At 39.1% G+C, this 7,492-nt stretch overlaps 1 pseudogene; it reads right to left on the reverse strand.

Annotated features, from left to right (window-relative positions):
* Window positions 1-3,564: 3,564 nt before the first annotated feature.
* On the reverse strand, window positions 3,565-4,221 carry LOC122218522 (annotated as a pseudogene).
* Between the last annotated feature and the right edge of the window lie 3,271 nt (window positions 4,222-7,492).

The raw sequence follows: 7,492 nt of genomic DNA on the forward strand, positions 1-7,492 counted from the left end.
CTAGTAAATGTGTCAGTTCTCCTTAAAATAATCTGTAGAATCATTCCAATCACAATATAAATTTCAGTATTTCTAAGGTGTGTATTGTGTGTGAGCATGTGTATGTGTATGTGTGTGTTGACAAACTGATTCTACAATTTTTAATGGAAACATACAAAGAAAAAGCCACAATTTTAGAGATAAGTAAAAGGTGAAAATTTTACTTTAAAATATAGCAAAACCTATTCTAAAACTATAGTAATTAATACAGTGTGGTTTTGTAACAAGAATAGTCAGAAATAGAAATGGACATTGTAGAAATAGTCTCATACAGACCTGTCACTCTGTGACAAGGGTGATATTGCATAATAGTTTGGAAAGAATTGACTTTCCTTTATTTTTTCTTAAATTTTTATTTATGTTTTGAGAGAGAGCATGAGCAGAGGAGGGGCAGAGAGCGAGGGAGACATAGAATCTGAAGCAGACCCCAGGCTCTGAGCTGTCAGCACTGAGCCCAATGCAGGGCTCGAACCCACAAATCCCAAGACCATGATCTGAGTGGAAATCTGACATTTAACGGACTGATCCACACAGGTGCCCCAAGAATTGGCTTTTCAATAATTGTTTCAATTGGAGATCCATATGGGAAAAAATCTTGACACCTGCCTCATACCAGACACCCACCTTGCCAACACACACACACACACAAACACACACACACACACACACACACACACACACACACACACACACACACAGTAGACTCCAGTAAGAACAGGAAAGGAAAAACAGTAGGACGAAACATAATAACATCAGCATCCTGGGGTAAACAATACCGAGTGCTGGTAAGGCTATGGAGAAGTAAGAACTCTCAGATTCCGGTGGGAGTGTAAACATCCACAAGCACCTTGGAAAACTGACCCAACAATTTTACTCCTATGTATATATTCAACAAAAATGCAAGGACATGTACTAGAACATTTATAGCATTACTGTTTGTAATAGCTAAAAACTGAAAATATACTATTATCCATCAACAATAGAACTGATAAATGCATTCTTACATTGACATATATTAATGAGAAAGGACATTCCATAATTATAAGCATCAATATGGGTGCATCTTGCAAATAATGTGGAGTGACAACAGCTTGACAAAATATGTACTGTAGGATATCATTCAAACAATGAAAAAAATAGATCACACTTGTATATGCTATTAAAATTCAGGTGACTGATTATACTTGGTAGAGGTTGGTGACTGGAAGGGGTTCAAGAGAAATCAAGATAACTGCTTTGGTTTTCTCAATCTGTGTGCTAAGGAATGTTCAATCTTTGAACTGTTCACTTATGATAGGTGCACATTTCTATATGTTTATTATAATCCAATAGTTCAAAACTATAAAAAAGAAAAATACATTTACACAAAAATTTTAGGTACCTACTATTTTCTAACACTATTTTAAATATTATGTTTTAAATTACATTTACATTGACTGTGTTTGTTGGGGTATAGACATGCACTTGATTCCCACCTCTGTATAAGAACATATAAGATCTGAAGAGGTTTTACTTAGTGCAGTATATTAAATTCCACGTGTCAAAGTTAAGAAATACATATTCTTCTTATGCACACACGATCATTTAAAAATGTATCCTGCATTGGGCTGAAAGTTAGCCTCAACATGTTAGAAAGTGAAGGTATCAGTCATCATGGTTTTTTGACAGTACAACTAAGAAATACAGTTATTTTAAAAAACAGCCAAGAAAAAACCTATAAGTATTAAAAATTCAAAAATATATTGCTATATAATTCACAGTTTAAAAAATCATAATAGAAGTTTAAAAGCACTTAGAACTAAAGGGTAATGAACAGCCTATGGGTTTCAACTGAAGTGGTGCTTCCATGGAAATTTTCAGCCCTACATATTTTCAGAAAAAGTTATATTTAGAGAAAATTATTTTATACTATATATTTAGAGAAAGAGACAAGGTTGAAAACTAATGCATAGGATCCATCTGAAGTTTGAAAAACAAAATAAATCCAAAGAGATTAAAAGAAATATATAGTAAAAATCGGAGTGTAAACAAAAGACAAAATAAATGTCCCGTATGGAGGAATAAAAAATCTAAAAACTTGTTTTATGAAACAATATCAAAAAGGCACACTTTTAGTGGTATACCTAGGAAAATAAAAGATATACAATAATTTTTAAATGAGAAATAATAAAAAGGAATTTAAAACACAAGGAAATACTGCTAACAACTATTTGCCAACATTTTAGTCAAATTCAATGTATAAATTTATGGGGAAAGATAGCATATTAAAGCATTTTTTTTTTTTAATTTTTTTTTCAACGTTTTTTATTTATTTTTGGGACAGAGAGAGGCAGAGCATGAACGGGGGAGGGGCAGAGAGAGAGGGAGACACAGAATCGGAAACAGGCTCCAGGCTCCGAGCCGTCAGCCCAGAGCCTGACGCGGGGCTCGAACTCACGGACCGCGAGATCGTGACCTGGCCGAAGTCAGACGCTCAACCGACTGCGCCACCCAGGCGCCCCTAAAGCATTTTTTAAGTCATATAAAATACTTTACCTCTGTGTTCTCTTTCTGAGTAAATACATAACTTTTATTTATTTATTTTAGTTTTTTTTAATGTTTATTTATTTTTGAGAGACACAGAGAAACAGAGTGTGAGCGGGGGAAGAGCAGAGAGGGAGACAGAATCTGAAGCAGGCTCCAGGCTCTGAGCAAGCAGTCAGCACAGAGCCTGATGCAGAGCTCGAACCCACAAACTGTGAGATCATGACCTGAGCCGAAGTCACACGCTCAACCGACTGAGCCACCCAGGCACCCCTCTATTTTTACTTTTAATATGCATTAATATCTCATTTACAGTATCTTTTTTCTGCAATTTGTTTGTCTACCATCAATGAAAAGTGACATTGTCATTAAGAATAGAAATTAAGTTTTTTGATGGATTTGATAGACTACCTCCATCAAACATTTATTTTTCAGCTTTAAGATACAACTGACATATAATATTGTATAAATTTAAAGTGTACATGTTGAGGGCCGCCTGGGTGGCTCAGTTGGTTAAGCATCTGACTTCAGCTCAGGTCATGACTTCATGGTTCATGGGTTCAAGTCCCGCTTCAGGCTCTGTGCTGACAGCTCAGAGCCTGGAGCCTACTTCCGATTCTGTGTCTCCCTCTCTCTCTGCTCTGTTACTGTCTCCCCCCATTCATGCTCTGTTACTGTCTCTCAAAAATGAATGTTAAAAAAAGTTTTAAAGTGTACATGTTGATTTCATGCACATATATTACAAAATGATTACCATCATAGCATTAGCTAACACCTCCATCATGTCAAGTAACTACTATTTCTTTTTGCTGTCAGCCATTTATAATCTATTCCCTCAGCAACTTTCAAGTATATAATACAGTACTGTTAACTATAATCATCATGCTGTACATTAGATTCCCCCAAGCTTATTTCTTTTTATAACCAGAAGTTTATACCATTTTAGGAGTTTGGCTTTTGTGTGTCTTTGTATGTGCATGTGTCAAAAAGAACCTTTATTAGTTATTTATAATCGCCTCTTCTGCTTTTCTGCTTTCTTGCCAGATGCCTTGGAACAGGAGCTTTCTGGGCTTGAGATTTCTGACCCTTCCCAGCTTTTGGAGGCGCTGCCTTCTGGCCTGCAGCTTATGGGGCAGAAATCTTCTGGACTGCAGCCTTCTTGCCTGTAGCGGCAAACTTTTTTTGTTAGAAACTTTGCAGCAACTTCTCCAGCGGCAACCTTAGCAGTGGGTACATTTCTAGGAGAAGATTCCAGGACAGCTGCTTTTGGTAGCTTTCTAACTTCAAGTTTGATTATTCTTTTCCTCCTTTTCTTTGCCTTCATGACTTTATAGTGATCAAAATCTGTCATCTTGGCTTTCCTTTCTCTGGCTTTAATCTTCTTGACCCATCCCATGGCCGCCCATTTCCTACTGGTGTCTGCCTTCTGCCAGGCTTGTCCGACATACTTTGGGCGGGCACTGTGTGGGAACTTGAGATGAAGTCAGTGAGCTCCATGCATTTGAAAGGCATATTATATCTCCTTACCTGAATGCAAGGTCCATCAACCAAAGCCCCCTTCTGGTCAATAGCATCTATAATCTGGACCATCCTCCCGGCATGAAGGCCAAAGGAAATGTAGGCCACCTGGCCAACCTCTATAAAACACTTGAACATCATTTTGGTGGCATTGCACAAGAGAGGTTTGCTTTTTTAGATTTCATGTGTAAGTGACATCACACTATATTTGTCTTTCTCTGACATTTCACTTAACATCATGCCCTCAAGTTTCGCCATGTTGTTACAAATGACAGGATTTCCTTTTTTCTCATGGCTGAATAACATTCCATTGATCCCATGGGGGCAGGGTTTGTTCAGAATTACCACTTGTGTCTTAACCCCACAACCCCACATATATTGTTTTTGGTGTTCAGACTAAAGCTCTTTATAGGGGTTTACTGGACAGAGGACACTGCTCTGGGGATAGATGGAGGGACCCTGAGCCTGGGTGATGGTGCTCCAGTCCTGGCCATGGGTGAAGTGGGTTAGATCTGCCCATGCCTGTGAGTCCACATATGTACAATGGAATGTTATATATACACACCCATTCCCCACGTCTCCATCCATTCATCTATTGATGGACACTCAGGTTATTTCCATATCTTGGCTATTGTGAATAATACTGCAATGACCATGGGAAAGCAGATATCTCTTCAAGAACCTGTTTTCACTTACTTTGGGTAAGTGTTGAGAGGTAGGATTGCTAAATCATATAGTATTTCTAGTTCTAATTTTTTGAGAAAACTCCATACTGTTGTCTATAGTTGCTGCATCAATTTATATTCCCATAAATAGTGCACAAGTGTTCTCTTTTCTTCACATTCTTGCCAACACTTGTTCTCTCGTCTTTTTGATAATACAATTTTAACAGATGTGATATCTCAGTGTGGTTTTTATTTGCATTTTTCTGAAGGCCAGAAAGAATCTGTGTCCCAGGCAGTTAGACTACAAAGACCCCAAGTGCAAAGGGATTGAGATAGAGCCCTCACAGGGTATTGCCTCAGCAATGGGGCCAAATTCTATACAGACTGAAGCCTGTTCCAGTCCCAATTAGCACATATTCAAAACAATCTTCCTAAGCATGAATATCCCAAGTAATGACATCAAAGAACAAAGCCCAACTTTATTTAAAGGAACACAAAATGCTCAGCAGTCGACAATTTAAAATACACAGTGCTGGTCTCCTACCTAGAGTTACCAGGTATGCAATGGAACAGAAATGCAATTCACCACTAGCAGGGAAATCAACCAATAGACATCTCCCTCCCTCACCCCCTAGATGAGGGTAGAATTGGTATAGGACTTAAAAACAGGCCAGAGAAGCAGACTCACTATGGTCAAACATAAAAGGAAGTAGCATAAGGAGATAATAGGAAGACACACTTAAATATCAAAGCAGATATATAATTCCATTAAAATCAGGAATTTGTTGAGAAGTGACATAGGATAGCTGTTAAAGTCATCAACTCAGGAGCCACAGTGCCGGGTTTCTATTACCAGCTCTGAAATGACACTTGTGGATCCCTGTTCAAGGTAATTAACATGCCATGCCTCAGTTTCCTTCTCTGTAAAATGAGTATAGTAATAACACTTTCCATCAGGCTTGCTATGAGGGTGAAAATAGTTCTTATTTGTCAAGAACAGAGGACTTTGCAGGGCACAAACTTTAATGGCTATAAAAATGTTTATGAAATAAAATGAAGACAAATAACCTAGCTTTCCTCCCATGAACACCCAGAAAGCAGGCTCCCTCTCAACTCACCTCCATTTTTATTCTTGAGTTTTCTCTGTAGCCAAAGGGCCTGCAGGGGTTCAGAAGAGTCAGGAGGTCCCAGAGTGTTGAAATTTGCTCACACTTCTGTGCTTCTAGCAGTCTTTGAAGCTGATGGGAGGTGCGGCCACTCTTAAAGGTAATGGATGTGATTGCTCCTGCGCTATGCCCCACTAGCACTCTCATCAAGCTGGCTCATATTCCTCACCCAGTCTCTGGGAGTCACCCAATTCATAGAGACCTTCCCAAACAGCAACATCCCAAAGAGGTGCCTCCCTGTTATTTTGTCCTCAACCTTCACTAACACTTTCTACAGGTCAATATAACTTAGTAAAGTGTAGCTCTCCCACAGTTTATAAACTCAGCAAAATCATGGAGCTTGCCTACAAGTGAATTCAGCTGTAAAACAGCTTCCCAGCTCTGATTCTACAAAGGAATCAGCTGGAAGGCATTTCAAAGGCCAACCCCAGTGATTCAGATTTAATTATTTTGGGTTGGGTCCCAGGCATTTGTGTTTTGAAAAACTCCTTCCATGATTCCAACATGCAGCCTGGGTTGAGATCTGCTGCCTTAGAGGAACAGTGTGTACTTTGCCATGAGCTCTACCTGACTGCAGGGGACTCCCCTGTCCATCGCCACCTCACTATGCTCCAGGCAGGTGGAGACTGTTGTCACTGTGAGTCACACCCAGGCTACAGATTAGAACTGCCTGAAGACTGTTTTGACTATCCTGGTACCTGCAGTTTTCCAGAGATTTTCACTTGAGGATATAGTTTGGGAACCAATCATCGGGAGTACTGAATGTTTCTAATATGTGACCAAAGGGGAGACGCTCCTCTTAAAAAGGGTCTCATGGGCAGGAGACTTTCTTTTGCTTCCTGACAAAAGGATAGTAGTTCTCAAGAATCTCTTGGGGCCTAGGATAAGCGACTGGGGCCTGATCTAAGAAAGCCTTCCTGAGATTTGGGCTCTATTCAAGAGGGGCATGCGGATTTAAAGAAAGTAATTTCACACAATTTTAGGGCTGTTTGTCTTTCTAAAGATGAGGAAATTGAGTATTAAGTTTTAAATCTTAGGGGAAATCTTCTAATTTAGGGGAAACGTTCAATGTTTCTTTGTCAAACAATCTATAAAGTCTGTTGGATAAATTTTGAAATGAGAAGGGAAATAGGGTAGAATCTTGGGAGGAAAAGTTTTTGAAGTTGATGGAAGTATAAAGTGATACTGGATGTTCTTGTGTGAAGGAAATTCACAGGTCAAAAATATGGGTGACTGCAAGGGTTGGTGATAATTTCTGATGTGCCAAGGAAGTGACTAAGAAGTATTTTATTTTCCAAGGTGAAAATGGAGTCTTTCCAGCTTTCTGAGTGACAAAAGAAAAAATAAAGACAATTAAGTATTATGAAATAAGAGAGACTGAGCAAGGAGAAATGTTGGAGAGAAACTATGGAAGTTTCTACCAAAAAGTATCATGAAAAGCAGAGAAGCCAGGGATGACATAGCTGTAAAGACAAACACACACAGTGATTCTCACTGTAAGAGGAGCCACCTTCCCAGGCTAAAGACAATCAGCGTCCATGCTCGCAGGGGGGCGGGGGGAGGGGGAGAGGAAGAGAGTGT

Source organism: Panthera leo, chromosome B1, assembly GCF_018350215.1.
Source record: "Panthera leo isolate Ple1 chromosome B1, P.leo_Ple1_pat1.1, whole genome shotgun sequence".
Classification (NCBI taxonomy): domain Eukaryota; kingdom Metazoa; phylum Chordata; class Mammalia; order Carnivora; family Felidae; genus Panthera; species Panthera leo.